We start from the raw sequence: 23,652 nt of genomic DNA, 5'->3' as shown, positions 1-23,652 counted from the left end.
GTAAGAAACCACATATGTCTTACATGAAGATTTGGGGTTGCGAAGTTTATGTGAAACGACAAATTTCAACTAAGCTTGAGCCCAAATCTGACAAATGCTTATTTGTGGGGTATCCTAAAGAAACAAAAGGGTATTACTTCTATAATCCTTCTGAAGGCAAAGTGTTTGTCGCTCGAATTGGAGTTTTCCTAGAAAAGGATTTTATTTCCAAAGGAATCAGTGGGAGGAAAGTAGAGCTTGAAGAAATTCAAGAATCACAAAGCATCGATACACCTATGGAGGAATTAGAGCAGGAAACACAAGTAGTTGTGGAAGAGAAACCTGCTCAAGTAGAACAAGACCAGTGTAGGTCAGGCAGGATACGTCACCTACCTGAGAGATATGGATATCTCATAAATGATCAAGGTGATGTATTACTCATGGATCAAGATGAGCCTGTGACCTACCAAGAGGCCATAACTGGTCCCGAGTCTGAGAAGTGGCTAGAAGCCATGAAATCTGAAATGAATTCCATGTACACAAACCAGGTTTGGACCTTGGTAGAGCCTCCTATAGGAGTTAACCCTATAGGATGCAAGTGGGTCTTCAAAAAGAAGACTGACATGGATGGTAAGGTACATACCTATAAGGAAAGACTAGTTGCAAAAGGATATAAACAAATTCATGGGATTGACTATGATGAAACCTTTTCACCAGTTGCAATGCTTAAATCTGTTCGGATTTTACTTGCTATCGCTGCATATCATGATTATGAAATATGGCAGATGGATGTCAAAACTGCTTTCCTTAATGGGAATCTTCTTAAGGATGTGTACATGACACAGCCTGAAGGATTTGACATACCAGAAGAAGCCCAAAAGATATGTAAGTTACAAAGATCAATCTATGGATTGAAGCAAGCTTCCAGAAGCTGGAATCTTTGTTTTGATGAAACAGTAAAACAATATGGATTCATCAAGAATGAAGATGAGCCTTGTGTTTACAAGAAGGTTAGTGGGAGCATGATCGTTTTCCTGGTATTATATGTAGATGACATATTACTCATTGGAAACGATGTCCCTACCCTGCAACAAGTAAAGTCTTGGTTGGGGAAATGCTTTTCTATGAAGGACCTAGGTGAAGCAGCCTATATATTAGGAATCATAATCTATAAAGATAGATCACAAAAAATGCTTGGCCTAAGTCAGAGTACATACATAGACAAAGTGCTGAGACGCTTTAATATGCATGATTCCAAGAAAGGATTCATACCTATGCAACATGGCCTGTGTCTATCAAAAACACAATCCCCTTCAACTAAGGAAGAAAGGGATCACATGAATAAGATTCCATATGCATCTGCAATAGGATCTATCATGTATGCCATGTTATGTACTCGACCAGATGTCTAGTATGCTTTAAGTGCAACGAGTAGGTACCAATCTGACCCTGGTGATGCTCATTGGGTAGTTGTCAAGAATATCCTTAAGTATTTGAGAAGGACTAAGGACTCATTCTTAATATATGGAGGTCAGGAAGAACTGACTGTAATTGGATACACCGATGCTAGCTTCCAGACAGATAAGGATGACTTTAGATCACAATCTGGTTATGTGTTCTGCTTAAACGGTGGCGCTGTGAGCTGGAAAAGTTCAAAGCAAGATACAGTTGCTGATTCTACTACCGAGGCCGAGTATATTGTTGCCTCAAGTGCAGCAAAGGAAGTTGTTTGGATCAAAAAGTTCATTAGTGAACTTGGCATAGTTCCTAGCATTGTGGATCCCATTGGTCTCTATTGTGATAACGATGGTGCTATCGCACAAGCTAAGGAGCCTAGATATCACCAACGATCCAAACACATACTTAGGCATTATCACCTCATTCGAGAGATAATAGATAGAGGAGATGTGAAAATATGCAGAGTACCTACACTTGACAATATTGCTGACCCACTAACAAAGCCTCTTGCGCAGCAGAAGCATGATGGCCATACTAGATCTATGGGCATTAGGGATATGCCTGATTGGCTCTAGTGCTAGTGGGAGATTGTTGGTGTAAGCCCTAGAGGCCAATACTTTTGGTACTTGTATCGAATTATTTATTAATAATAAAAGACTTTTTCTTTATTATGTTTGTTTAATAAAGTCCCTAGAATAACTAATCCGTTTAATGTATCAGGTATGACTTAATCATGAGATCACATTAAACATAAGGACACTATTCTTAAAGTATCTGTAGTCGAGCTTTATTGTGAAGTGGGATAACATTAAAGCATTAAGACTATTATGTATATAGACTGATGATCACATCTCATGGATCATGGATAAGGAGTTATCAAGTCTTAAACATAGGTATGAATGTTAAGAGTAATATTTATACTGGATTGACCCGCTATGAGAATACTATATAAAATGTTATGCAAAGTGTCATAAGTTATTCTCATGGTGATAATGGTGTATACCACCCTTCGACCTGAAACCACTATGGACCCTAGATGTAGAGTCAAGTGCTTTATTGCTGATCAAACGTTGTTCGTAACTGGATAACCATAAAGATAGTTGATGGGTACTCCACGAAGCATGCTGAGGGACATGAGTGACCTAGATGGAATTTGCCCATCCTGCATAACAGGATAAATATCTATGGGCCCAATATTGAATTGGACAAGGATGACACAGTCTATGCCTTGTGTTCAATATAGACATAAGGGCAAAAGGGTAATTATACACATAAATATTATCACAGAAGGATTTGTCAGATCACATGACATTTTTCGTGTCTTGGGTAGCAGTGATGTGTTGCTAGATACCGCTCACTGTTTATTATGTTAAATGTGTTATTTCATATAATTGCCAATGTCGCGAAAACCTACAGGGTCACACACAAAGGACGGATTGATGAGAGATAGAGTAACTAAGGAACACCGTAAGGTACGGTGCACTTAAGTGAATTGTAGAACATCGTAAGGTACGGTGTACTTAAGTAGAATACAAAATATGGTAAGGTACCATGCGCTTAAGTATTTTGGGCATATCATAAGATATGGGCCACATACACTTAAGTGGGCTTTTTAGCTTGAAGCCCACATGAGTGGTTCTATAAATAGAACCCTTGTGCAGAAGCATTTAGTGCGGTTGCATTTTCATTTTCTCTTTCTCTCTCTCACACACTCAAAGCCTTCATTCATATCAGCTAGCACTGAGATTGAAGGAATCCGTTCGTGTGGACTGAGTAGAGGCGTTGTCATCGTTCAACGTTCGTGATCGCTCCATAGATCTGCATCAAAGGTTTCAATCGTCACAAGAGGTAACTATTCTATCACTGATCATGCCCATTCGTAAGGATCACTAAAGGAGAAAAAATTTAATTTCCGTTGCATTTTGGATCGCCGTTCTCCTTCAGTAGCACATAGAGATTTAAAGATAGTCTTTGCAGTAGACTTATCAATAATATTTATGTACTTAGAATGAGGTAAAGCATAAATAAGAGTGCATCTCACTCTATGATGCTTTCTATAAATAAAAAATTTGATCAGGGGTGAGAGACTTTCTGTCAGAAACCATTCCAACACCATTGACATGAAAGTCAATGCGGTCTTCCAAGATACTCTATAACTCATCATCCAAACCAATTATGTGAGTGTACATCTTGCTTTTCCACCATTCAAATTCAGTGGAGTCTCCACTGAATATTGATGGTATAGCAGTATAGTTGTTTTGATCAGATGTACTTTGATCATGGTTACTATCACCATAAAAAGATCCTCTAACGGGGCTAGTTAATGCAGAACTTTCAACCACGATGGAAAGATTATTTTTCTCAAGATCTTTTTTATACCATGGTTAAGTGTATAGTATAGACTGTGCTCTGATTCCAACTGAAGGTGAGAAAATACACAAGATAGGGGGATGAATTATGTATGGCCAAATATCAAATTCACTTCTGAACTAGCAAGTTCAGATTTTGAACAAAGTTCAGACACTAATATCTGAATTAAATACAGCAGCAGAAATAAAAGGTTCAGAGGTAAATGCAAGAAACACACAAAGATTATCCTGGTTCCTCTCCTCAACTGAGAGTAGTCCAGTCGCCTTGCCTTAACAAAGCTTACCACTATAACCAAACTGAAGCTAGCGGAAATATATCCATGCACATCGCACGCTCAAAGATACAACAAAGTCGCCATCAAACTTTATTTATTCCCGAAGGAAAGGGAAAACATCAATAAAACTCGAGGAAGAGAAAAGGGGTAAGGAAGTCAGTTTTGCAAGGGGAAGGTATTAGCACCCCTCACATCCATTATACTCAACAGGGATTATTTTGATTGTTCTATGATCGAATGGGTGTTACTATCTAAATATTACTCGTAAAAGGATAAAGGAAAAATTATAGAATACATAGAGTTCTCGGTGAGGATTATGGCCCTCATGACTATGTATCCTTATATTGCAATAAGGAATTCAGAGCTCCGTAGTTCATAGAACTAAAGGTGAGAGATGAAAGAAGAATGATAAAGGTATGGTTTGAACTAAAGGATGTTGTTGTTTGAAGCCATTAAGGGATAAAATCTGAAATAGATAGTAAAGGTGGCATAAACCAATACATGGTATGACGTAAGCATGAACCACTATATGGTGGGGCCGAAAACAAAGGGAATTCAAAGTTTGGCATAAATACAAACAACTCTTGGTTCGAAGGCAGACACTGGATGGAGCTCAAAGAAATGGTGTATTTGGCTCAAAGAGGAAGTATATCACATGGGTGAATGATTGGTAGAAGATATTGAATGAAGGTAGTGAATAGTGAATAATGAATGGTGAATGATATGATAGAGAGAAATAATGAAAGTGGAAAGAAACAGAAAGGTTTGGCAGAAGTGACAAAAAGGTATAATTGGAACTAAAAGATAAAGGTATTATTGGAATCCATAAAGGAATGAAATTTGAACCCAAGAGTAAAGGTGACATGAACTAATACATGGTATGGACGAAGCATGAACCAATACATGGTGGGGTCAAAAATAAAGGGAATTAAATGTTTTGCATCAAGACAAATAGCTATCAGTTCAAAGGCGGACATTGGATATGTCCCCAAAGGGTATATATGGAATCCAACAAAAAATGGTATTCGATTCCAAAGAAACAGTATATCACTAAGATGAATGGTTATGGATAAATGATATGGATTATGAAATATATGGATGGGTCCATAAGGCAGAAGAAAGAGTAAATATGCTCACCAAGGGTTCAAACCCTTGTGCCTATATATTCTTATTGTGCAATGAGAAAGTCAGAGCTCCGTAGTTCGTGGAACTAACATGAAAAAAACTGAAAGATTTGATTAGGTTGCCAAAAGGCGAAGCAAAGTGCTTGAATAGTAGGAGCGTAGCATTAACTAATGATTGATGTTTAGCCAAAGTGAATTTGTGAAGGCATGGTCTGAACCTATGGTGCTACCAGAGTTTGAGACTCTATAAGGTAGGAAAAGATGTTTTCCAGGGTTTGCAACCCCACAAGGCAGAATGAGAGATAACCAGCGTCTGTAACTCTACAGGGCAAAATAGATGAATGTCAGAGTCTGTACTCTATAGGGAAAATGAAGGTAGGCAGGGTGCAAAGATGCTTGCCAGAGTCTACAATTCTATAGGGGCAAGAAATAGATTGTTAGAGTCTGTAACTCTAAAGGGCTAGATGAATGGTGTGCCATAGTCTGTAACTATATAAGGCAAAAAGATATGATTGCCAAAGTTTGTAACTCTAAAAGGCAAAGGGATGTTGTACTTGAGTCTGTAACTCTACTGAGCATAAAGAAATTGCCAAATTCTGTAACTCTAAAGGGCAAGGAAAAAGACTGCCAGAGTATGTAACTACACAAGGCAAGAGCGCAAAGATGTGCCATAGTCTGTAACTATATAAGGCAGATATAAGTGATTGCTAGAGTCTGAACCTCTACAAGGTAAAATAGAAATGATGCCAAAGTCTTTAAGTTTATAGGCATTGAAATAAATGTGCGCCAGAGTCTGTAACTCTATAAGGCAGAATGAAAGAGTGTTAAAGTCTGTAACTATATAGGCAGAATGAAATGGGGCTTTACCGAAGTCTGTAACTGTATAGGCAGAATGAAATGGGGCTTTACCGAAGCTTGTAACTCTTTAGGGGAAAAAGCAGGGTTACCAGAGTTTGTAAATCTATAGGGAAAAAGAGAGCTTGCCATAATCTATGACTATTGAAGCTAGCGAAAATATACCCGAACGCATCGCACGCTTGAACATATAAAAAAGTCGCCATCAAACTTTATTTATTCCAGAAGGAAAGGGAAAACATCGATAAAACCCGGGGGAAAGATATATCTGGGTAAGGAAGTCGGTTGTGCAAAGGGAAGGTATACACATTCATTACATCTGTTGTACTCAACGAGAATCGTTTTGATTGTTCTTGCTCGAACATGTGATATATCTAAAGTGACTCACGAAAGAATAAGGGAAAAGGAAGAAAATAGATAGAGTGCTCGGTGAGGATTGGGGCCCTCATGCCTACGTATCCTTATGGTGCAATAAGGAATTCTGAGTTCCGTAGTTCATAGAACTAGTGATGGGAGGTGAAAAGAGGTTGTGATAAAGGTATGGTATGAACCAAAGGATTATATGATTTGAACTCCAACAAGGGATGAAATATGAACTCAAGAGTAAAACTGGCGCAAACCAACAAGGGAGGGGACTAAGGCATGGTATCAATGTATTAGAATAACCGAAAACAAAGAGAACTTCCTGTATACAACTGCAAAGTAAGTAAGGAGATGTTCGTCTAAGCAACGAGAGGACTAACAAGACAAACAAATCGGCTCTTGGTTCAGAGGCAGACACTAGATACTTGCCTAGAAGTATGCATGGAACTCAAAGAAGAATTGCATTTGGTTCAAAGATAACAGCATATCACATGAAGTGAATGAAGGTATAAGATATTGAATGAAGGTAATGAATAATGGTCTACGGATATGGATGGAGGAATAGAGAAATAATGAATAAATATGGAATAATAATTAGGGTGCTCGCGGAGGATTCGAACCCTCGTGCCTATGTTTTCTCATTGTGCAATAAGAAAATCAGAGCATTTGTAGTTCGTGGAACTAATGCGGCATAAGGGAAAGATTAATTGGATTGCCTAGAGGAAAAGTAAATTGCTTAACAAGCAAGAGTGTGACATTAACCAATGATGGTAATCAACCACAGTGACAAATGAGATATGATTGGCCTACAAACGAGAGGATTTATAAGGCAAGAGAGCTTCATCTAAGCACGAGAGGTCTTATAAGTCGAGCAATGAATAATAAATGATTCACCTACACACGAGAGGATTTATAAGGCAAGAGAGCTTTGAGACGAGCAATGAATAAGAAATGATTGGCCTACACACGAGAGGATTTATAAGGCAAGAGAGCTTCGTCTAAGCACGAGAGGTCTTATAAGACGAGCAATGAATAAGAAATTGTTGGCCTACACACGAGAGGATTTATAAGGAAAGAGAGCTTTGTCTAAGTACGGAAGGTCTTATAAGACGAGCAATGAATAAGAAATGATTGGCCTACACACGAAAGGATTTATAAGGCAAGAGAGCTTCGTCTAAGCACAAGAGGTCTTATAAGATGAGCAATGAATAAGGAATGATTGGCATACACACGAGAGGATTTATAAGGAAAGAGAGCTCAAATGATTTGCCTAAGCACGAGAGGTATTAGAAGGAGAATAATGACTAGGGGATAATTTCCCAACACACGAGAGGGTTTACAAGGCCAGAGATCTCAAAGGGTTCGCCTAAGCACGAGAGGTCTTAGAAGGAGAACAATGACTAGGGGATAATTTGCCAACACACGAGAGGGTTTACAAGGCAAAAGATCTCAAAGGGTTTGTATAAGCAGAAGAGGTCTTATAAGACAAACAAATGATTGAGGGGTTTGCCAAAGTATAAGAGGACTGATAAGGCAAACAATGATTAACTAGGGTGAGCCTAAGCACAAGAGGTCTGACAAGGCTCGCAATGATCAAATAGAGGTTTGCTAAAGCACAAGAGGACTAACAAGGCAAACAACGATTTGATTGATTTTTTTAGGATTCCAAGAATTGATCACAAAGGGTATCTGAATATTAAGGAGAGTACGATTATCGATTCAAAGAAGAAAGAATGATTAGTGATCCACTAAGGAGAGAATGATTGATGTGCAATGGTGTTTAACTTGTTGAAGTGTTGAATCATTGGTGTTTGCAGAAGACTTGTAAATTATATGATTCAAATTGCACTAAAGTCTATAAACAAGGATGAATGCTTTGAATAGCTAGGGCTTACGCCCCGTACGCAAAGTCACTATAGACAAGGGTAAGAGAAACTTTGTCTCATCATTCCTATTTACTTAAGACTCATGGCGTACAATTTGAATCATACTTGCCAAGTGTCGATGCCTTTGATGTGCTTGAAAAATAATTCACTTTATTGGCTATGCTTGATTATTGTTGACTTTGAAGTCTTGATCTTGCATTTGAACCTTGAGGTCTTGAGCTCCTGAGATTCAGCATATCCAATATAACTTGAGCACAATGGACTTGCCATATCAAGTGATCAAGGGTCTTTCGATTACTTGAATAGGCTTGGGGAATCACATTATAATACAAAGGATTTGGTTAACCAAAGTGACCTTTGGTCAACACTAATCAGTGAGATTGAAATGATAGTTTAATTAGGTACAAAATAAACCCATTGAACTAATCAATAAAATCATACAAATCTAATTAAATCCCTAAGCTAAGGGAACATGAATTAAAATCAAGATTTTTCAACCTAGGGGTAAAATGGTCATTATGCTCAATTTGGTTAATGTTGAATTAATTTCAACAATTTAAAATTTAATTAAATTCAAATAAACCTAATTAAATCTAAATAAATCCAATCATGTTATGCGATAAAAAAAATTAGGATAATCTAAAAATCAACCTAAATCTAACATATAATTATGCACAATTTGGTTAACAATTAAAACCTAATTAGAATCAATTAAGTTTAATTAATTTTAACTAAACCTAAACCTATTAAAGAATTTGGCTATTCTGAAATTAACATAAACTAACATTGGATTATACACAAAAATGTAAAAAAATCAGCAACTACAAATGATAAGAACAATAAGATAAATTCATATATATATGGGCAGGGGGCATGAATCTTGCCTGGAGGTGCAGGAAGAAAGTTTGGGCCCTAGGTCCAAATAGAACCAAGCTTGAAAGTTGGAACCGAGTCCAACACTGAGTTCAGGCATAAACGAACTGGGTCGAATCTCTAAGTCTAAAATGCGCAAGTCTCCAACAGTAACGTAACCAAGACTTTGTTCATAATCTCCATTTCGTGTTTCATTCTCAAGAACGAAAAGATGAAAAACACGGTTCCAACGTCAATCAACCTTTGAAATCCACATCAATATCCACCGTTCACGTTCAATATCATCTTTATCCATTGAAACCGAAAACACAATCGCAACGCATCGAAGGGGAACACAAACTCGAGACGAAACGCGAATTGAAATAAGAAGAACTCACCGGCTTCGACGCGGTGGTAAAAAACCAGGTAACAATCTCTTGTACGCTTATTTTTCTTCTCCGATTCGAGCTCCTTTTCTCCTTCTGTTCTTCCTCAATATTCTTCTTCAATCTGTTAATTGCGTATGTGTGAGAGAATTTCGTAGATTCGAAGATGAGTGAGATTGATGCAGATTTAAGAACGCATGAATCTTGAGGGTTGAAGATTACATAGTGCAGAGAACTTGCAGGTTGATGTTGTAGAGCACTTGGAGCTTGCAGAGCTCTTGAAGATTGAAGTTTGCAGATTTTCCCCCCTCTGAACTGCAATCAAGTTAGCTTTTATAGAGCTTCAGAGTTAACAAAGTGAAACTCTGTTAACTTTAGGCTATGCCAGTTTGTTAGATGTTAAAATTTTGTTAACCTTCTGTTAGTTAGTTAGAATCTGTAGTTAGTTTGTTAGAAAATCTGTTAGGAGTTAAGTTCTCTGACTAAAATGGCTAGCCATGCTGTTATGTTAAGTTAGGATAGTTGATTGTTAATTTTGGTTATATTCATGCTTGTTATTGATGTATGCTAGTTGGTTGGCAATTGGTTATGTGTTATTGGTTGTGCTGTAATCGAAATATTAAGACCCTGCTAGCATATACCTACTGCATTGTTGTATTGATGGTAGTTAAGTTGGCTATTATGAAATGGTTAGTGATTTTCCTGTAGGTTAATGTTTGTAAGAGTCAGTTGAAAGTTAGAAAATTCATTAGTGCAGAGGATGCTAAAATTCTGTTATGCCAAGTCTATGTTTGTTGTAGTGGAGTCACACTTAAATGTTCTGTTAAAGGTTATGCAAACCGAATCGGTTCAAGCCTTCTACTATGCATTTTACGATCGAATTGCTTGGTAGTGCTAGGATTATACTGGAGAATGTGAGATTATGAATGGGATTGTGTTGAGAATGCTTTTATGCTACTGTTATGAAAATTGTTATGAGCTACTGCTAGTGAATTGATTAAACATGTTAGAAGTTGATTGAAAATTGTTTATGTATTAGTTAGGACATTTGAAGTGAGATTAATAAATGTTAGTTGGTTAATTGTTAGCATTGCTTATGTTAAGAAAAGGTTATTGGTAGTGATAAAAAAACTAAATGGATTGCCTTATTTTGATTTTATGTTTAAAAAGGTGGTGTGAATTGCAAATGTTCATGACAAATATGCTTCAATTACTTGACAAGTTAAATAGTGCATTAATTCGATTGTGTATTGTGTATAGATTTGGTTTGTTGGTTAAGATGCTTCTTGTTTTATATGAACCAAAAACTCATAGCCTTGCCTTATTTTGTAGGTGGTTCAAATGGAGAGGAAGCATGAAATGAATGGGGATGAAGATGATGAAATGAAGAAGAAAATGGGAAATGGTTTTAGAAATTAGTGGTTGACTTTGGTCAACTGTTGGCCAAAAAATCAACGGTTGACTAAAACTCAACCTTACCAAAATATATATTTTTTTGTAATTGTTTATATGGATATTTGTAAGCTTGGCATTTGTAAATGATATGAACAAATTTGAATGAAAAATTATTTAAGGCAAAATACTTTAATTTTCAATTTGAATATTCCCACCAAAATTCATATTTAGATCACCTTGAACCTTGATCTTTGTATGCATTAATAGACATGAAGAAATGGATCATGAATGAGATTCATGAATCAAGAACCTACCAATGGCCTAGGAAAACCATAAAACACGAGCCAAACCATTGTCGCATTACGCGAAAAATCGGCGGGAAAAAGACACAGAGCCGCCACCGTGCGTTATTTATCCCAAAGGAGGGAAAGAAAACGCTCGAAGTAAACCTGGAAAGGAAATGGTCTCGCGACCAGAGATTGCAAGGATCGGGAGTCGGTTATGCGAAGGGAAGGTATTAGCACCCCTACGCATCCGTCGTACTCGACGGGATCCACGCTCAAAAGAGTAGAATAAAGGTTGCTAGATAACTGCTCAAACACTACACACCCGCTGGAATCAAACACAGATGAAAGACGGAAGAAGGGGACTCGGCAGGATATCGCATCCTGGGCCTACGTAGTTTGTCAGACACAAACATCAGAGTCGACGTAGTTCGGGGGGAAAGCGGAACATGCTCGCTAGGATGTCGCATCCTATGCATACGTATCTTCTCTAACCAGAGAAGAATCAGAGCACTCGTAGCTCAGCTAACACACGCCAAACAAAACACAAACAGGAAACCGACTGTCAATCGCTGGACTTATGTCAGACTCCACACAAACAAACCCACACAGGAAACCGACTGTCAATCGCTGGACTTACGTCAGACTCCGAACAAACAACCACACACAGGAAACCAACTGCCAATCGCTGGACTTATGTCAGACTCCAACACACGAACAACACACAGGAAACCGACTGCCGATCGCTGGACTTATGTCAGACTCCAAACAAACACAAGAGGGTTGAAAAAGAAAAAGGGCGCCCGGAGAGATCAGCTCATCTCCTGCCTACGTACCTCATCTGGTATGAGGATCAGGGCGACGTAGTTCCCCTTAACAGGGAAAGAAATTTCTATCCTAACCAGAGACTAGGGAGATAACAAGCTACTAGGGAGACTACGACTCGAGCCTAGAAGTTGTCATGCATACGATCCCTATGTTGAGGTCTCTAATCCTAACTTGCACAGGAAGCAAGCTAGCCTAAAAAGCACATAAGCAAACACAAGCACAAGAGAGCAAGCACACACACTATATGCAAACAAGTGGCTCATACAAGGCTAGGCTTTAGTCAAGGGGTCAAATCAACCTCGACAAACAAGCCAACTGGAAAAGGGTGTTGTTAGCTCTTAACCCTAACATTGAGAGTTAGGGTGAAGCAGATGAAATGGGAAGTGAGGGTAAGACCTCACAGCTCTTATCCCTGGCCTGGGAGAGCTTCAATCAATGAAAGTGTGGGAGTCCAGAATGTGGGACTCTACTCCACATGACTGACACAACAAGATTTTGGGTTTTTTATTCAAAGTGCATCAACACATGGTGTGAGCAGGATGAATGACACAACTGAATAGCAGGGAATGGATTGCACATCCCTTTTATCTGCCAACGCCTCTTCACTTAGGAGGTCTTTGAATGTACAAGGCACAAAGCAAAGTTCAAATGAACTTAAAGCAACTTAGGTACCTGTGTAAACAACTAAACAAATCAGTACAGTATTCAGACAAATAGTCAACAGACAACAACAATCAGACAACTAATATACACAACAAGTCAAGCCAACAAGTGGCAAGCAATCAAGTGAATTCCTCTCCAAGGCACCTACAACACAACAAATTTTAGTGAAGCACATCATTTTGCATCTCAATTTATGAGATCAACATCAACCATCAAGACTTATTGCTTGCACCTGAAATGCACAACTCAAAATGTAAGTCCAAACCACTAGGTCAAAGCCTAGGGTCAAAAGTGGATCAAAAAGCCAAAACAAAACTTGATATTCAACACAAAGCATGTTTATTCAATCAAGAGCATGTCCTAAAAAGGACCAAATCAAAATCATTAAGCATGTTCATTTCATGAGTAAGACATGGCAAGGCAAGCAAAAGGTAGTCACATTTGGACATCAAGAAGAGAAAATGCACATTAAATCAGAAATGACTCAAACAATTTTGGCAATTTTCATGAGCACACAACACGTCCAATACAATCATCATACCAAAAATTGTAAACAGAAGAGATCAATTGGTCTATCAATGAAAATGATCAAATAGGACATCCAATTGTGTGACATGCATTGTCACACCATATTAACATGTACATAAAACAGGGATGGAACATGAGAAAAATGTCAAACCAAGCCTAAAATGTCAATCAACATGTTAAGAGTCAACACACAAAATTTCATGGCCATTGGATTATTTATGAGCATTTCATGATAAGATGAATGGAGCAATATCACAAAAGCACATATGTTCAATCATCCTAACACAATCAAAAATTCAGGCATGGTAAAAATCAGGAGATCACACCAAAAAAAAACTAGACATCACAAGGATCAATTGGCAAAAAATTGGGGATGATTTGGAGCATTTTTCAATTTATTAGGGATTTTTGAAGTTGGCATAAAAATTTGAAGTCAAATGAATCATGAACATGTAATTTGGAGGGAAAAGGAAGCATGAGAAATAAATTTGAAAAAAAACGTAGCCACCAGGAATCGAGCCATGTCCAGATTTAAATGAAGCGCTGGAAAGAAAATAATATCCAAAAACGTCACAGCATGGAATCGAAGTGAGGTATATGGATCAAACGCATTCTGTAGCGTGTTCTTCAACAAGAACCCTAGCGCCATCCCAGATTTGAACCAGACGGACGCAAATGGACGCTAGGCGGACACTACATCGTCTTCCTCGCGAAGACGATGATGAACAGTACGAAGCTCAAAATATTTTTCCAAAAACACGAAATAATCATACCAATCGAAAGCTCTTACATCACACATTCCAAATCAATGATTAATTCAGTCTAAAACCTCATAACAAAGTCAAATCGAAGAAAAACAAAATGATCATACAAACTTCTACTAAGCATAACTCATGCAACATTTCACCATTTTCCACGAAATTCATACCAGAATCATCAATGTTAAAAGTTCTACACGTCTATGTACATGAATTGGCAAATAATGGAGATCGAAATTTCACCTTCTTGAAGAACAATGCAATGAAAACGCGTGCTACAACTCTCTCTAGCTCCAGATATTCTTCTCAACTAGTATACTGAAGCTTGATGTGAAGTTTTGCAGCTAAAACCAACTCAAACGAGCTCAATCTTCAAAATTCATCTCCATCTTCAAGCTTGTGGTGTGTATGGTTCTGGCATGAATTGGACAAAATAACAGTTGATTCTTGCTCTAAACTTCACCAGGATCAACAATCCACCAAGAAAAATGGTGTTTATGCATGGAATTTGAGAAATCAAAATGAAGAGAAAAATGAGAATGGAAATGGATTTCTAGATCTGAAAGCTTGTGTTCTCTCCAATACAGTTACAATTAACCTTATATATGTCCTCCTAATCAATCTGAAATTATCACTAAGCCAAGGTTAATGGAGATTAGGAAGATATAAGGTGTATGCACCAATTGCCATTTTCACCTCATGCATGAAAAACCCACGTGAACAGTGCACAACAAAGCCCAAACTCACTCAAAATCAGCCCATGCACACATTGGAAATGGAATTATGTTCATGTGATCAACCAATTTTGATTTTAGCAATTTCCCTTCAAAAATAACATGCATGAGCAAATGGTTGTATGAGTGAATTTCATGCCATGTAATGAATGATTTGGAAAATATGAGTCATGAGGAGAACAATGCAAGAAGAACCACCAAATTTGGAGTTTTGGTTCAAAAGATATGGCATTTTGAAGTTTCAAGCACACTTTGCAATGATTTGATCATAACTCCTTAACCATTCATCATAAATTCATGATCTTGGACTTTTTGGAAATGGGAGAGAAAGATCTTCAACTTTCATGCTTGACAAAATTTCATTTGAAGCTTCTTTGATGTTGGAAAGTCAAGTTGAAGTTGGTCCAAAAACTTGCCATTTTTGGAAACTTGAAATTACAGGTCACTTTCCATTTTAGGAAACTTTTGATCTGGCTTCAAAATCTTCAAGGTAGATGTTTGACATGTTTAATAAACCTCTTTGGGACATGAATGAAGTGTCTCAAACCATTTCTCCATCTCCTAGCCCTCAGTTGACTTGCAGTTGACTTTCATGGGCCCCAAATGACCTGAAACTGCATTGTGGACTTTGAGCCTCTAACACTTGGTCAAGTTGCTTCAAAATGACCCTTGGGTTCACACAAGCTCATGGGATACTCATGTGGCCTTTATCTCATGGAAATGCTTGGTCTTTTGCACAGATGAATCCCTCTTGATACCAGTCTTGATTGATGAAATGCAAAGTACTATGCAATGTTAATGCAATGTTAATGACCTAAAAATGAAATGAAATGTACAATGACCTAAAAATGAAATGAATGTACAAATGGGGGTGCAAATTTGAGGTGCTACAACCATGCACCAAGAAGCCTGAATCAATGAATGCATCAAGGGCTTAAGTTAATGAACTATGATATTTGAATGAACCATGCCTTATGAGAATCTTGAATGTGATGGATTATGAAGTATAGATCAACAGACTTGAATGGTAAATTGAATAAAAAATTGAATGAGACTTTGGATCCAATGAATCATCAAGCATGTAGGTATGTAAATCCAATAGTCAACTTGTTAAAAGAAACTTGATGATTGATGATGCCTGATAATGACCAAGAACCATCCTCTAGTGAATTAGGGTTTGAAACAATCACAAGGTGAAAGTCCAAATAAAGGCCCACTAGGACCAAGGCTTCCTGATTAGGGTTTCATTATGCATCCAATCTAATCAAGGTTTTCAATCCAAGCATGAGGCTCTACAGACAAGTCCCCACCATATTGGCCCATGATTAGGGCTTAAATGATCCAACTTATGCTCAAGATCCAATCATAAGATCCCATAGCATCATAGCAAGGAATTAGGGTTTGAATACCATGAGGAATGAATCCATATCTCAATCAATTAGGGTTTTGAATCTATGAATGAATGTCATTATTGTAATCTTCTTGCACCAAGGTCCAAATGGGATGAAATTAGGGTTTCACCTCATATGATGAGCAAGTGTCACAAAACTCAAGCAAAAACCCTAGTTTTTATGCTCCACCAGCTTCGAATCTATGATGATTATTAGCAAGTACTAACATGAGTGAATGATGCACATGAATGAGGCATAAATGGGTACAGATGAATCTCAAATCATAGATTGGGAAAAATATGAAAAAGGGGAGGGCAAATTTTGGGGTACGACAACTATACAAGGAAAAGAACAAGAATGCCAAAGTATGTACTTTATAGGCGAGGAAAAAAGATGCTAAAGTTTGTAACTGTATAGGCGATGAAAGAGTGCCAAAGTCTATAACTTTATATGCAAAAAGAGGATGCCAAAGTCTGTAACTGTATATGCAATGAAAGAATGCCAAAGTCTATAACTTTATAGGCAGAAAAAGGATGCCAAAGTCTGTAACTATATAGGCAATGAAAGAGTGCCAAAGTCTGTAACTTTATAGGCAGAAAGAGGATGCCAAAGTCTGTAATTGTATAGGCAACGAAAGAGTGCCAAAGTTTATAACTTTATAGGCAGAAAGAGGATGCCAAAGTCTATAATTGTATAGGCAATGCATGAAGCAATTGACTCTGAGATGGGTATTTAACCATGAGGTGATTAACCCAAAGGATGTATGGGTAACAAAGAGGATTGTTGTGTTTGATCATTGATGATGAAGATTGAACATATTGAATGAGAAGAGTTTGAATATTGGAAGATTTGTATGCTGCCCTAAGGCAAAAGAATATCTTTGATTTGATTATTATAATCATGAAATTTGTTTTATGAGTTTAATCATTGGTGCTTAGAGGGAGACAAGCATCTAACCATTGACTAAGTGCGGTCGACAATCAGAATACTCGGGAGTTGAGAGGACAGTTTCATCCTAACCACTCTTTCACTCTCAGAGCAACGGATTAGACTCGCGTTTATTTGTGAAGTGTTTTGAAGGGATGACAAGCATTGGGCCACAAGCTAGGCACGACCGACAACCCAAGTACTTGAGTGTTGTGCACAAGCACGTACACCCCACATTTTCATCCAATTTTATTATGAAAATGATTTAATGAATAGGATTGGATCGAGAATATATTGAGATGGGAGTAGAATGGATTGAAAGAAGATAAGGATATAATGGATACAAAGGAAAATGAGATATTTGACGTTGGATCAAACACTCGTGTTGCATAAGATTTGATTTAATTTGGAAACCACTTGACATTGGATCCAGTGTGCTTTTTGTCTTTTGAAAAAGATTTGTTTATCATTTGGTTTTATCTTTTTTAGTTAGCATGCATGGAAAATAATAAGAGAATGTAAACCTAAGCTATTAAACTTTCATGGGATGGGGGGACATATGACCCACAATGAAGGGATGGTACCAAATAATACAAGAAATAAGAATGGAAACCACACAAGTTACAATCCAAGTACCATGCCTAAATCAATCAAGTGGCATGGTATCCTCAAACAATACAAGGCCAAAGATAAGCAATAGTCATAATAGGAAAGTAACTTGGATAGAACTTGAAGTATCAATGGTTTATGTAAACACATAAGCAAATGAGTTAGTGTAGAATCAAGTAAATGAAAATAATGCATCAAATGTAAACATGTTCCATGGCATTTATCAATTCAAAATGGAAATGGATCAATATGGACGAATATCATAAATGAACCACATGATCATGGTGAAAGAAAGTGATCTATATGATCGCGACTTAGTAAGTTTATGGGAATCGTGACTGTAAGTGCACAGTCCTATCGCGTAGTTTTAAAGATTATCGAACCCACAAGGACTAATAATCAAACGTATCGTGGTCTAATGTTACTATGTAAATCTAAGGGTGATGATCATTCTAAGATTGGAGGGATGAAGAGAAATAACTATAACGTAAATAGAAGATTAATAAAGATATATGATAAAGGGATATCGGTATGTAACACATCAAACTCCGGGGATTTGATAGATAGTTGGTGTAATCTTATTGGTCAAAATATTCTTCAGTAAAAATTATTTATAGAAAGGACTTAGTCTCACATTCTCGTTTTTATTGACTCTGACCATACTCCTAAACCAGAATGCTTGGCTCTCGCTGTCTCATTTTGAATTTAAAAGTAATTTTTGAATATGAATAAAGTCTAAGTTATCCTAAAGCGCTCTCACTGTGTTTAGGATCAATGCCTAGTTTTAGCTATCTGGTTAAAATCTCAAACTCTCGTTCTTGTTGACCGTAACCTTAGTTTGTTTAAAATCTCAAACTCTCGTACGAAAAACAGTTTAATTAAAATAAGAAACTAAAAACCGGAAAAATAAGTTTTAAAAAAAAACTCACACCAATTATTTACGAATCTCGTCGTTTCGACGGTCTTTACATACCGATACATAAGGGTTTAGCCAGACATGAATCCGATAACAGACATGGTATTTGGGAAATCAAACATGCAATAAGGCATAAATAAATAAAACAGCAATCAAAATAAAACCTGGATTACGAATTGAGAATTGGAACTGAATCTTGATTCTTCGATTAAAATAATATTGGCAGGCTTTGGCAATGATTAACCGTTACAATTGAATTCAAATGCGTAAATAATAAATCGCAATAGTCCCCGATGTCGAGAACTCTTACTTTTACAAAGTAAGAAAATTGCCTAGCAAACTAAAAGAAAATAATTCTGACTAAATAATTCGTAGATTGAAAACTGGAAGAAGAGAGAGCCTCTAGCGAGATTGAGAGAGAGTCCTTAATATTTTCTACATCCCTAATTTGTAGCGAAGATGGGTGGATTCGTGGATAGAAACATGGAGAAAAAGAGGGAAGACTAGGTTGTAGCGGTTGCCACAACCCTAGTCTTTGACTCCATGGCGAGCGCCACAAATATAGGGTTGAGCGCCACATTTCCTCCTGCTTGGTGACGGGCGCCACCACCTCCTTGGGTTCATGTGGCGGGCGCCACACACCCTAGATGATGAGCACCATAAGCCCATTTACTTTGGTGGCCCATTATCTCTATTTTTCTCCATTTTCTTCTCTTTTTCTTTTCTTTTTGCTATTTTCCATTTTGCTTGCGGTAAACCTTTTAATCGATAAATACCTGTAATAAATATAAAATAATGCGTAATAATAAGTGTTAATCAAGTAAAAAGTAATGCATATGGAGCCAAAAATACGATACATTTTCGCATTATCACTATACAAGGCATACATCCATCAAATTAAAATAAAATTTTCAATTTATAAGATAACCAAAAATCTATAGGCAATTCAAAATGGACATTAAACCTAGGGTCGAAAATCAATCTAACATGGATTATTGATCAAATTAACCAAAGGCAATCAAGGCAAATGGAAAATTAGCAATCTAAATCACAATCACATTTTTACCTTAATTAGCATATGACCATGAAAATTAGATCAATCGTGTAGAAATACCACAATCAACAATTATAGTAATCATTCAAGGTAATAAAATGTTCAATTAAAAATGAATTAAAACTTAACAAAGATTCTAATGGAAATTAACAAGCATACCAAACATCAAGTTTTCATGGTGAATAATATATAAAGAAAATATGAAATATGGTAAAAAAAATATCAAAAAAATCTTGTAAAAAATCATGAAAAAAGTATATTAAAATTTGCATAAAAATGGAGGTCAGAAGTGCAAACAGGGGTGCAATCAGTGGCATGCGCATGGGCCAAGAGTGAAGCCCAAATCAATTCTAGCCATCAGCCAGGGGGTGCGTAGGCAAACACAAGACAATGTTCAGCATAATTGGCCAAAGTCCCAGCCACGCATGGCCCAAAACAAAATTGACATTGCAATATGGAATGGATAAGGCAAATGTGAGTGGGACAATGAGTCAAGAATGATGAGCATTAACGAATCAGTAATTAAATGCACGTGCAAAAAAAACGTGAAACATTTACTTGAAAGAACTCAGAGCAACATAAAATAAATCAAACACATATCTCTCCTCTCTCAGTTTTGTTTCTCCCTCCGTCGTGCCGGAGGCCACCTCCATCAGTGGAGGTGCCTCTAATCAATAATCCAAAACATCACATGAACCAAGTCTAAGCGTTGAACACAAATATACCAATGAAATGACCTAATTCACCACGAGTTGCTCGAATCGAAGTGAGAATATGAAGATCCCTAGCTCTAAGATTTGAAATTAAATCGAAACGGAGGGGAATTAAGTCATTCCACCTTAGGGATTTGATTCCCCTCATGGAGAGCTACATATTGGTAACCTCAATATGCAAAAATATGAAGATAAAAGCGAAGGTTTACCGGAACGACGGTCTTGCAACTATTTCTTTGTGTTCTTCGATTCGCCTTTTCCTTCCTTTATTCTATGTGTTGTTGATTCTGAATTGAGTGTTGTTATTGCTCGTGTGCATGGTGAGGATTTTATGAATTCGTGTAGGTTAAAGTGTGAGTGCAGAGAGTGGCTTTGTGATGAATGAGTGGAGAAGATGATTGTTGAATGCCAAGTCAGAGAGTATGATGAAGGTGGTAAAATGTGTTTGCAGTGAAGATGTAAAAGCGAGGGAGATTATGAGATTGGTGAGAAGTGGTGGATCTGAGATTGGTGATTATCAAAAGTGATGGGGTTTCTATTTGTGAGAAGTTTGTGGTGATTCTGAAAAAATGAGAGTTGAAATTGATGAAATATAGTGTGTTCTATTTATATTCTCATCTCAAATTCTGTTATACAATCTCATTTTTGTTAGAGCTTCTGCTTAATTCTGTTATAGGTTGTTGTTAGGTTAGTTAGAAAATGATTAGAAATGGTTACAAGTCAGTTAGGTTAGTTATTTGGAATGAAGAGATTGTTAGTTGGATAGAGTGAGGTTAGTTCTTATGTGCTCTGAGTTTAGTTAGGTCAATTGAATGTAAATGGTTAACTGTGTAAGAAGTGAAGTGAAAGATGTTAGTGTTATGAAAAATATGTAGGGTCATGCTACTTTTGGTTTTCATCATGGAACTAAGTACTGAATTAAATTATACATGTATTACATTTGGACTAAGTTGCCTGCATTTGTTTGCTCTGTTTGAAAAATGTGTGAAAGAATTCTTTAACTTGAATTAACTTTTAATGATAGCAAATTGTGTGAACATCATCCAAATTGGTTGTGCATTGCATTACATGATATAATTGTGTTTTTACTTTGTGATTCATCCCACTCTATTGTTGCATAACCACACATATATATGTACATTGAAAAATTCCTTAAAATAACTATTAAAATGCATTTTGTAACAGTATGTATCAATACATGAATCTGTGCATCGATACATGCAGCCTTGATTAATGTCAAAACAAATTATGTTCAGTATGCATCGATACACACGAGCCATGCATCGATACATGGAAGGGCAAAAACTCTGTGCATCGATACACACGACTTCTGCATCGATACATGACCACTTGAGATAGCCTGTGCATCAATACATGAGCATTAAGCATCGATACAGATTAGTGTAAATACCACATGCATCGATACACACGACTCCTGCATCGATACATGATTAATTAATTTGACCAAATTTCATACAACTTACAGTATGCATCGATGCACACTCCTGTGTATCAATACACAAGGTTGTCTCAAGTCATAACAGAATCTGTTTTGCAGCACATATATACAGGTTTCAACAGCAAATGAGAGACACGAATTCATTGAGCAAAAAGACAATTGAACACAAGATCAAAGAAGTGTTGGAGCAATTGTCAGTGAGCACATAGAAACCTGAAAGAGACTTCATCTTCTTCATCTTCTCAATCACTCTTCTTTCAAGAACATTTACACATAACAATTCTTGTTCGTTGGATCAAAGAAGCATTGAGATAACGTTCAGTGGTGTGATCAAGGATCTAGCTGTGGGTTGCAGTGGAACGATCGAGGATCTAGCTGAGTCGAAGATTGAAGGGGGTTTCTAGGAAAAACCTACTGGTTTGTCCTTCAAGAACTGGTGTGTTCTTGAGGGTTTCGGAGTCACATTTGCAGAACAGATTCAGCCGCAGCGTTGCGTTTGGAGATCGGGGGATTTCTCAAGCAGGTCGTGGAACCGGTGAATTGTTTGCAACTTTGTGCAGGAAAATCTTGATCAAGCTCAGATCAAGTGAAGGTTTATACAAGAAGAGGTTCTTGGAGATTAGAAATTCTGTCTTTGTATCAAAACCTTGTATCAACGGATTCGACAATAATTGATAATCAAAGTTCTCAATTTCATTTGAAATTGAGAGGGAGACGTACCCACACGCGAGGACGACGTGGGGAACTTCCTTAACAAATCTCTGCGTATCTTACTTTTACCTTAATCTTCTTTACGTTTCAAATACTGTTTTGCAAATTCTGTTAGTGTGTGGTGATTGATTATATTTCTGGACAGCAGTGATAACAAAACCTTTAGTCATACACCATTGTTGTTTATCATCAAACACTCACACACCAACTGTTTGACAAAACGGTTAACTTGATTGTGTTCATTGGAAATAGTATTTGAGGATAAGCGCATTCAATCTGTTAATATTCTGTGTGTATTATTTCTGTCATTCTCATTAAAATCCAGCAACTGCACTTGCGTGTCCGGCTTTCTAGTAGCAGTTCAGAATAGACGGAAGTCGATTCGGGACTGCTTTTTCCGCTGTTTTTGAAAACTCTGATTAAACGTTAAATCCGTTAATTTTTAAGAGGTGATCTATTCACCCCCCCTCTCGATCACTAGCCACACCGTCTAACAAGTGGTATCAGAGCGCCGGTTCGCTGGTGCTCTGTGGCTGCCTGTAACAGTATGGATTCTGAACCAAAGGGGGCGTATAATAGAGCGCCTATTTTCAACGGTGAAAATTATGGCTACTGGAAAGACTGCATGCGAGTTCATATAAATTCTGTGGACAGGTTAGTATGGGCTGCCATTGAAAACGGTCCGTTTCAAATTACAATGACCAATGCGGCTGGCGCCATAGTACCTAAACCAGAAGATGATTGGAATGAGAAAGATGAGAAAAAGTGGTCGTGTGATTGGAGAGCTCGAAACATGTTAATTTCAGCACTTGGTGTTGATGAGTATTATCGAGTATCACATTGCACGACAACTAAAGAAATGTGGGACGCTTTAGAAGTTGCCCATGAGGGTACTACTGAAGTAAAACAGTCCCGCATTAATACACTCAATCAAGAATTTGAGCTCTTTCGCATGAAACAAGGAGAATCCATCTCCGACATGCAAAAGAGATTCACCCATCTAACTAACCGATTGAATGCTCTTGGAAAACCTATTTCCAATGAAATTGCTACTAATAAAATTCTCAGGTGTCTTAGCAGGGAGTGGCAACCTAAAGTTACAGCAATCAAGGAAGCCAACGATCTCACAAGACTT

At 37.4% G+C, this 23,652-nt stretch overlaps 1 long non-coding RNA gene across 1 annotated transcript; it reads left to right on the top strand.

The window, feature by feature from the left end:
- The first annotated feature begins 9,214 nt into the window (after positions 1 to 9,214).
- On the top strand, positions 9,215 to 11,148 carry LOC127119345 (uncharacterized). Its single transcript, XR_007802761.1, has 2 exons — positions 9,215 to 9,587; positions 10,880 to 11,148. It is a non-coding gene; the product is annotated as an uncharacterized LOC127119345 (long non-coding RNA).
- The last annotated feature ends 12,504 nt before the right edge of the window (positions 11,149 to 23,652 follow it).

This window comes from Lathyrus oleraceus, chromosome 2 (assembly GCF_024323335.1).
Source record: "Lathyrus oleraceus cultivar Zhongwan6 chromosome 2, CAAS_Psat_ZW6_1.0, whole genome shotgun sequence".
Classification (NCBI taxonomy): domain Eukaryota; kingdom Viridiplantae; phylum Streptophyta; class Magnoliopsida; order Fabales; family Fabaceae; genus Lathyrus; species Lathyrus oleraceus.
This window is presented reverse-complemented; position numbering and strand designations above follow the sequence as displayed.